General features: G+C 33.0%; 1 protein-coding gene across 2 annotated transcripts in view; it reads left to right on the forward strand.

The window, feature by feature from the left end:
* Positions 1 to 9337: 9337 nt before the first annotated feature.
* The window catches only part of LOC106691458 (cytochrome P450 3A25), a 20230-nt gene continuing 19659 nt past the window's right edge, over positions 9338 to 9908 (forward strand). For both annotated transcript variants that reach the window (XM_014437232.3, XM_014437235.3), the window contains exon 1: positions 9338 to 9486. The gene's annotated coding sequence lies outside the window, so the exon portion shown is untranslated. The remainder of the gene's footprint in view (positions 9487 to 9908) is intronic.

The following is a 9908-nucleotide window of genomic DNA, read 5'->3' on the forward strand; positions in this document are numbered from 1 at the left end:
AGATAAAGTGAAAAAAAACTTTATTGGTAAACAAATAGTACAATGAACATTACGACATGCTACAACTATTACTAGTACAGATCTAACAAGCTTGGGATTGATGGGGGTATATATAGGAGCTGTGGAGGGAGGTGGCTCGGAGTTGTAGAGTCAGCAGGAATTGCTACCATAACTATGGACTCCATCCATGCAATCAGCGTTAAATTTAGACAGCCTTAATCGATTGATAAATTTCATTGACAACATTACTGGTACTCTAAATTTTCTTTCCCAATGTCTATGTGATAAATTTTATCGATGGAATCAGTGTTGATTTTAAAAACCAATCTACTGTTGAATGCAATAGTTTTAATCAATTGATGGATTCCATCATTGAAATTGTTTTCGAGGTTGGATACTTCATCTTTGACGAGTTTAAACTATTCAGTTCCAACAAATGGATTATTGTTAAATTTAGAAACGTTCACACTGCAAAATTGATAAATTCCATCGATAGAATTAGTAGTAAATGTGAAATTAGGAGTTCATTGAAGTGATAAAAACCACCTAATATTAATCACATTTCACTAAATAATGTGATAGCCCATATGCATTCAGCTTTAAATTGTTAAATAAATGAATTTTGCTATTAAAACTTCTTTTTTGTTCGGTATACCAGTCCCATCTATTTTAATATCTTCTAACATACCTTGGGTTTGTTTATAACTCCGTTTTATAAAGCCGGGAAGGTCGATTGGGTAAGATTCTTGGAAATAGATTAGAGATTTGATAGGGAAATCTTCCATATAATTACTGGACCCATCTGGGGTCAGAGCCTTAACCTAAGCGAAGAAGAACTGCTTGCGGAGACTGATCAGCCAGTATCTCATGATATGAAGGCACGCATGTTAATATAGGCGGTGCATGTGTCTCGAAGCAATCCATCTCTACACAACAATGAATGCCACTATCTTTGACAAGAGACTGTCACAGGTCAAAAACCACATGGATAGACAAAATGAACAAGGATGTGAAAGAGCTGCAGCAAACTGGAAATCAGTAGTCTAAGACAGGTAGGCTTCAGCTGTTTTGGTGAGACAAACGTATAGATGTTCTCACGGGCCGTGGGTGATATTGAAAGCAAAGCCCCAGTCCGCACTTGCCCAATGCCTCGGCTTGCTCAGCGGGGGTCATGAGGCGGTACATGTCATGCAGGCGACGGCTGAGGTCTTCTTGGTTGCTGCCTTGGTGAGCTTCCAAAATTTCTGTTAATCGCAATGTAACGCCTTCAGGCGGTCATGCCAGATCGCAGTCTTCCACTGGCGCAGGAGATCCTTGATCTAGGTGGTGATCGAGTTGAAGGTCTTCTTGACTGCTGGGTCTCTGGAGCGGTAATGTCGGCTTTTCAGGTTCCGCCTGCTGACGATGATATGGGGTGGGCATTTATATCTACATAAACGTCCCAGAGGTAGACCGAAGCGTAGCTGAGAGGAATGAGTCAAAATTGATTTGGTAGTTTTGGGTTCAATATTGTTATATTAATACTACTTATGTTCCTATATTATTTGAGATCCTAACGCGCCTTACTAATTACTTATGTACGAGCCCTTTTAACGTGCGGCAAACTATCCTTTAAAACAAATATAAAAAGATTGTTTAAGTATTTTTTATACAATCAAATCAAATAAATATACATATTATTCAAATGGATATTGGTGAAACTCTCTCAATTAAATTATTTTGTTATGAAACCTATTTCATGGTTTTACGATTACTTTGAGTTTGTGCATTTGGAACTTTTGCTAGGCCCTCTATTAGAAAATTGTTTTGACCAATGATTATTACACCTTGTGTTTTTTGATGCGGACGCCTTAAAATATATGATATTGGATTAGAGTAACTTACCGTTAACCACCATATTTAAGTAATTAATGGAATTGATTTTTTCTAGATCGAAATCTTTCGCTCATTTCTAAATTGAAGAAATTTCTTTCCGCAACTTGTCCTGGGCTGATGGACGACCATATCGAAGAGTATGAATGCCATTTAATTCGAAGAAGTCTTGGTTGTGTCAGAATAAAATTACATGCAATGTCCTGCCAATTCTAGATTTGTATAGGCTAAGAAAAAAATAATAATACAACCTAATTAAATAAATACATATTAATCAATTGCATACTGGTGAATGTCTCGGAATTAAATTGAGATGGTTATTTTTTTATCTTGTTTATTTCATTCATTAATATAAATGATTTTAGATTTTAATGCACTTACCGTTAACCACCATATTTAAATAATTGATTTTTCTAGATTGAAATCTGTCGGACATTTCGAAATTGCAAAAATATTTTTCCGCAACTTGTCCTGGACGTCCTGATGGGCGGCCAAATCGAGGAGTAGGAAGGCCAACTGGTTTGACGAAGTCTCTGTTGTGTCAGCATAAAAAGACAAGCAGTGTCCTGCCAATTCTAGATATGTATAGGCTAAACAAAAAATGACAATAATAATTTTTTTAACAATATTTTGTATCTAATATTTAAATATAATTAAAATATTTAAAACGTTTAATTAATTGCTTTGTACGATTCATCTTTGGGGTTCCCAGGGACGCCTCTGTCTTCCGATTTTATGAAGAATTGAAGCCCTCCTTCCGTCGTAAATATTTTCTTGCTTCCTTCCTCTACCAAGTTATCCAATCCCGCCGTCCATCGTACATCAATGATATCCTTCAATTTAAATCCTCATCCCTATGGAATTCTATTCCCTCTTTCATTCGTAGTTCTAATACCCTTCCAACCTTCAAATCCCGTGTCTTCGACCACCTTCTGTCCACCAAATTCTGGAAGAATAACAATTGAAAGTTTCAAACAAGGTATATATTTCTGTACTCAATGTCTCAGATTTTTGTTTATTCTTGTAAATATGTACATTAGCAGAAATTGTACCTTTCCATTTATTAGTTTTAGTTTAATTATATTTGATTTTTTTTCTATTACTTATTATCAGAAGTGTTTGTCATCTTATATTTCATGATATGACATATGATTCTACTTTATTTATTCTATTCTTATTTCATATATACTGTTAATTATTTTTGTTCATTTTTATCTTTTTAAATTCATTATTTTATTATAGTGTATGATGTTTTATAATTCCATTATTATTTTGTATTTCCCTCTAAGGCTCTGAAGCCTAATTTTGACGCCTGTACATTAATCTAAAGGGTTCAATCCCAGAATAAATAAAGATTATTATTATTATTATTTATCAACCTGGTTTATTTTCGTCTATCAACTTTTGGTTTAATTTCACGATGTAGTTTAAGAAGTCGCTTTTCGTTACATTCGAACTGGTTCTGGACTCGATCATTTTTTGAACGAATCCTTTAAAGAAATCTTAAGCTTCTTTTGACAAAATTCTAACAAATAAAACATATTTTAAAACAGTTTATAGCATAAACAATTACATGAACTATGGTTTCGGCCGCTATAATCAAATCGTATGGGATAAGTGGAATGTAGTACAGATCAGAAACACCATAGTTAAGGACATAACATTTTTCGATCCCTTGAAAATAAAATCTCCTCTTTTTAGGATCATACAGTGTTGTGTTCAGTCGGGCTTTGATATAATGTATTTAATTAATGTTGTAACCTTCGAAGCCAGAAGGTTTGTGAATTCAGTGATGTAGGGTTCCGTGGTGCGTCTATTAAGAAATGCCAAGGACTGAGATGAATAGAAGTTTTGTTAGAGTGCGAAGGAAAAGATCTAATATCGCTTATTTAGACGAGTACTAGACTGGTAAACAAGGTTACGTATAGTTGTGAAGTGAAAATATGCCAGCAGATAATCTCAATAAAAAGGTCTTAGGGTCTTTGTCTGTTTCGACCAACCAGGGCTCCAGTACCTAGATTTAGTGGACCTATTCTTTATCTTAGATTCAGCACCTGTTATTGCAAACACATTACATAATTCCATATCTAATAACATCACCATTGTCACAAAGCTGCTTATCTGTACAATGTTATTTATTACACACGATCAGTTTTTCAATATTAGTTGTTACACTATTAATCTTCATAATTCCTCAATCTCATTTCTCGTCGCTTTTATTGCAGATACAATGTATTAATCACTTTCATTGTGCTTTTTTTATTCGAAGCAAGCTCTTTGCAGCAAATCTCTTAAAAGCCTCAAACATATAGGGAATGGTCACGAGTTCTTCAATATTTTCAGAAATACAATTTTTAAGTTTCAAAATTTTGATTTTGACAATATGCAATATTGAAAAAGAGTTATAACGCCGCGGGTTATTTTTTCAGGTGGAACAGCGGTGTTATGTTGAACGAAGCAAACAATTTATATAGTTTATTAAGTAGTTATAAATTTAGACTAATGGAGAAAAAATATATTATAATGTAACAAAGTAATAAAACACAATTGAACTCAATTTCACTCACAATTTAATCAGCTGTACATATCATAATCATTAAATAATCGATCAATGCACGCGGGATAAAGCTAGTTAGTAAATATAGAGATCAAATGACTATCATGCCCTAGTAAACGTATTATTATGTACAATAAACATCTTGCTAAAATATTGCTGCTGTGACGTCCACCATATCTGGAGGACACTAGATATTGCCCAAGACTAATTCTGCCAGTAAGTGTAGAAAACCATCAAGGATGATAATCTCGGCGCTACCGATATATATAAAACGATTTGAGAATACTTAAGGAGATAAGACTATTTGCTCTGCTTTTTTTTCGAACACACATTGACATTAACATATTCTCTTTAAAGTAAATATTAATTATACTCCATATTTCATTTTATCATATTTATTTATAAGATAAACTATTAAGTGATATTTGAAACATTATCTTATATACATTCTGTTGAAGAATGCTCATCATTTCACCAAGCCTTCGAAAATAATAAAATTCCTCGTACAAGAGAATTGGCCTTAAAGACTCAGCAGAACCCATAGACAAAATAATAAAATTTCTGAAAGAAACTCAACTTTATACTAAAATATAATCCACCAATATCGACCAGTGTAAAAAGGAAATAGTCTACATTCAACTATCAAATGTCAAAGACCAGAAGATAAACAAAGTAAAAAGGGTCTAATAACCTAGATGTTGATCGCCCTGAATAAAAATCTAATCTAATCTACGGACGTGGGATCAGCTATTTCAATGAACCTTTTTTGTTATTTTTTTTTTATAATTTATTTATTGTTATTTACAACTGTGTACAATTATACAACTAGTAAATTTTCTATTAGATATAAAATGACGTGATACAAACATGTGGAGAATCTACCCATTGATAGCACTCTTTACTAGAGAAGATCTCGGGACATCTTCTTTTCAGACGCCTAGGGAGATTATTGAAGGAGAAGCCAGAGAAAAGTGGATTTGGGTGGTTAGGAAGTTTATCATGAAAGGATTGGTATCTGGTTCTGTCCAAATCTGGAATACTTGATTTGCGACAGGATTTGGAAGTGAGGAGCGTTAAGGATTTTACGATGGATTTTGGCCTATAAGGATTGGATACGGTATATCCAGATATGTTCCAACTGGTCTTATTATGCTTATGTAGATCAGTCTTTTGTAACGGATTAGAAATGTAGACCGTTTGTCTAGTAAATATTGTAATAGTCGGAATCCAGAGCAGTTTCCTGTCTTTTCAGTCTTGTATGGGGATTCCACGTCGTTTGTCCAGATATATTCCTAAGTAACGGATCTGTTCGACAGAAATAAGTGGGGTATTATTAAAGGATATTGTGGGGCAAAAAAGTCATGGGATTACGACGAAGGACAAATGTGATTTGGTGGGATTTATTAGAATTTATTCTAATCTTCCAGTTTCGGCACAACTCTTCAAGGGTGGTGATTTGGGATTGGAGGGTTTGTGACACAATGGAAGGGTCATTATTCACTGACAATAGACATGTGTCATCGGTATACGTGGTGAGGATAGTATTAGTATTGGTTGGGATGTCAGCTGTAGAAACTGTATAAAGGATGGGACCAAGGATACTACCCTGAGGTACACCAGCAGATTGAGGAAGAGAGACATTGAGGAAGTAGCAGTCCTGGGTGCCAGACTCGATCAGAAGCCTGTTCTACAACAAGAAAGACTCCCGAGCAGTATATTCTGCGCTTTAACGCAGACAAGACAATATCAACCCCACGATGACATTGCTGGATAGTGGAATGGGATGTTTGGAATCCAAACTGATGATCTGGGATTATGGGATTGGAATCTAAATGGGGTGCCGGCTTTTTCAAGATGAGTTTCTCAAGGATTTTGCCCAGGTAAAAGAGAGATAGGGCGGTAGGAAGGTGGATATTCTGGTGGCTTTTGAGGTTTGGGAATAATTTTGACTATGGATAATGGCCTTGGGTTGGGGAATATAGTCCATATTAATAAATTTTATATTTTACACCTTTACGGGGAAAAATAAGTATTTTTATATGAATGAAAACTCCTCAAACGATTCATATATATCTCCTGTTCTAATTTATTTACGCAGGTTACGTTTGGTTCTATTTCGTGCAGTAAATTTTGTCCTAAATCACTCATAAGTTCCATGAAGATTGGTATAGGTCATGTTGAAGTTATTATAAAATATTATATAAAAAACTCGCAAATAGAACGTTTTAATTATCAATAGCTATTAATAACAAAAATAGAAAGAAAAATTATTAGAATTTCTATGTATGTAAGTTACGGTCAGATGGAGTGCGATATCAGCTAACTAAGTTCCATATGGTCGGAACCCGCCACTCCTGCGAAAACAAATGTTGAATAAAGTTCAGGTATCTCTTTCATTCTCCGAAGATGAGGATATGAGGCTATAACAAAAGGAGTATTCATTAACATCATAATCTTTAAAAAATTTCTGCATTTATAATCATAATACTATTGATTAATTGACTAATAAAGAATTTGTTGGGCTACTTTACTTAAATCCCGGTAAGGGTTTGGTTATTTTTTGTGAATATTAAATCATTTAATGGTATCAGTAATATATGTGTTTACTTTCTGAGCTACTCGCCAAAACTCAAAAATAAATTCCAGTAAACCCCACCAAATCACTTTTACCCTTCACATAACACTACACATAAACCCATGACCTCCAGCCCCACAGTATCCTTAAATAATACCCCACTTATTCCTGTCGAATAGATCCGTTACTTAGGACTACATCTGGACAAACGACTGACATGGAATACAAAACTGAAAAAACAATAAATTGTTAGTCGATTCCGACTATTACAGCACTTACTAGACAAACGATCTAAACTTCCAATCCATTACAAAAGACTGATCTACTTGTCTTATTATAAGGCCTATCTGGACATACGGAGTTGAGCCGTAGGGCTTCACTAAACCGTCGAATTCCTCCCGAATCCAATCCTTACAGTCCGGAATCCTTCGTAAAATCCTTAGTGCTCCTTACTTTGTCAAAAATCAAGTCAAGACCTCTATGTTCCATATGTTGCCATTTGGCCAGAACCAGATACCAATCCTTCCAAGATAAACTTTCCAACCACCCAAACCTACTCGTTTCTAACCTGGTTTCTCCTTCATTACCTAATAATCCTTTTAGGCGTCTGAAAAGAAGATGGCCTCGAGAACTTCTCTAGAAATGTTATTGGAGTTCTAGAAATGGATAGATTTTCCACATATTTGTATCACGTCATTATATCACCTACAGCAAATTTACTTGTTGTATATATTTTTATACAGTTGTAAATAACAATACATAAATTATAAACAAAAAATCGGTCAATATTTTTGTATTACTAGTTTTCTTATTAACAGCTATCAACGGCAAATATAATCTCCTTATGATTTGTTTGTAAATCATAAAAGTTGTAATAACTTCAACAGGATTCCAGCGATCTACACGAAACTTATGAGTGGCTTAGGACACAATTACTGCACGAAAAAAAATTAGAACAGAAGATATAATATGAATCGTTTGAGGAGTTTTCTTTCATTTGAAAATAGTTTTTCTTACCCATAAAGGTATAAAATCTAATATTTCTGTTCCAAAACCACCGCTGACGGCCCGAAAGGAGTACGGAGCATGCGCTGTACAAGTAGTAGTTTTTATGATATTTAATCAAATAAATTCACTTTAATTAATTGTTAATTTCTAGTTGTTGGGATAATTTTTTTAAAAAAATCATAATAACTACAGCTCCTACGATGATAAACGTCATAAACTACTTTATAGAACATACATTAGTTTTAATTGGAGTGCTAATATAATAAGACAACATTAAAAAGAATTAATTTTTCATTCGGAGCTCTATATATTTAAAATTACCAACAAGTAGAGTAAATTATTTTAAAATGAGCCCTAATAGAGCAATGTTCGTTCCATAGTTCTCGAGATATAGCTCTTTAAATTGCAACATTTCATGCAATGCAAAATCTCTATTTTCAAAAATTATATTCGAACAACTAGTAATTTACATTTTGTAAATTTATTTTGTTGAATATCATGAAAACTATTACTCCTACGAAGATAAACGTACTTAACTACTTTATAGTACATTTAATTAGCTTTAATGTGAGTGCATGCAGACATCTTTACGTCTTATGATTTCTGAGATATAGATTTTTCAAAATAAACTCACTGCTAACTGCTGATTTTTCAGTATATTCTTTATGAAATGTTGCAATTTAAAAAGCAATATCACAGGAACTATTGGACGTATATATGTCTATTTGGACTTGAAATGTTGAAATTTAAAAATCTATATCACGGGAACTATTGGACAATGTTGGTAACTTTGAAGATACAGAGCTTCGAATGAAAAATTAATTTTTTGAAATAGCCACCATTTTTTATACCACCTACCTATACTTGGCAGACTCATCAATTTTGACTAGTAATTATACATAGTTTTCATTAAAGTAATAAAAAATTGGGGTGAAATAACTGCCTTTTTTCTCTAATTTTGGCTCTTGTACTATTATAAGCTACACTCTATCTGAGTTTCTTTAGATTTTTTTGTTCACTGGATATTACAATTATTTGGAGAAGCAGGTACTCTCGTTTTTGGTTGGCCCATACTTCGTAACAAAGTATAATCAGAAAATATAAGATAATATTTCAAATACCACTTCATTAAAATAAATAAGATTAATCAAATAAGTAAGATAATATGAAATATAGTGTAAAATTAATATTTGCTTTAAGGGGAAAACGTAGATGCAATGTTTGTTAAAAAAAAAAATTCACTATTATTAGTGTTCAAGATTTATACTTTTAGATTCTTGTAATATAATAACAGAACAAATATTCTTATCTTCCATTCACCACTAAGTGTTCCTGAACCTTTGTATATATATATATGTATATCAATAGCGCTGAAATCACCAACCTTGTTCATACAGTTACCACTGGCTGAGTTAGTCTTGTGCAATACCTCGTGGTCTTCGGATACAGTGGACATCACATCAGAAATATTCAAGTAAGATCTTTATTGTAAGCAACTAACAGATCCAGAAATGCTTCGCAATTACTAAGTTTAGGGATGTAGATATATTAATAGAATACAATTAAAATTTTGATTTAAATTAATATATTTAGTTATTTACAGATTGGATTAATGATTTAATTAATCGCTTATTAAATCTAGTTTATAGTGGTAAATAACAAAAATATAACGTAAAAAATTAGAAATAACTTCAATACGACAAGAGTTTTTAGGAGTAAACAAATTTTCAAGTTCATAATCGTTTTTGGTACTTTCGGAAACACTTTTCTGAAAAATAAAATTTTTGTACTATAATTATCGCCTTACAGTGTATTTAAAAATAACAAAAAATAGAAATAACTTCAATACGACAAGAGTTTTTAGGAGTGATACAAAGTTCATATTCGTTTTTGAAA

This window comes from Halyomorpha halys, unplaced genomic scaffold, assembly GCF_000696795.3.
Source record: "Halyomorpha halys isolate HHAL.00 unplaced genomic scaffold, Hhal_1.1 Scaffold2362.1, whole genome shotgun sequence".
Taxonomy (NCBI): domain Eukaryota; kingdom Metazoa; phylum Arthropoda; class Insecta; order Hemiptera; family Pentatomidae; genus Halyomorpha; species Halyomorpha halys.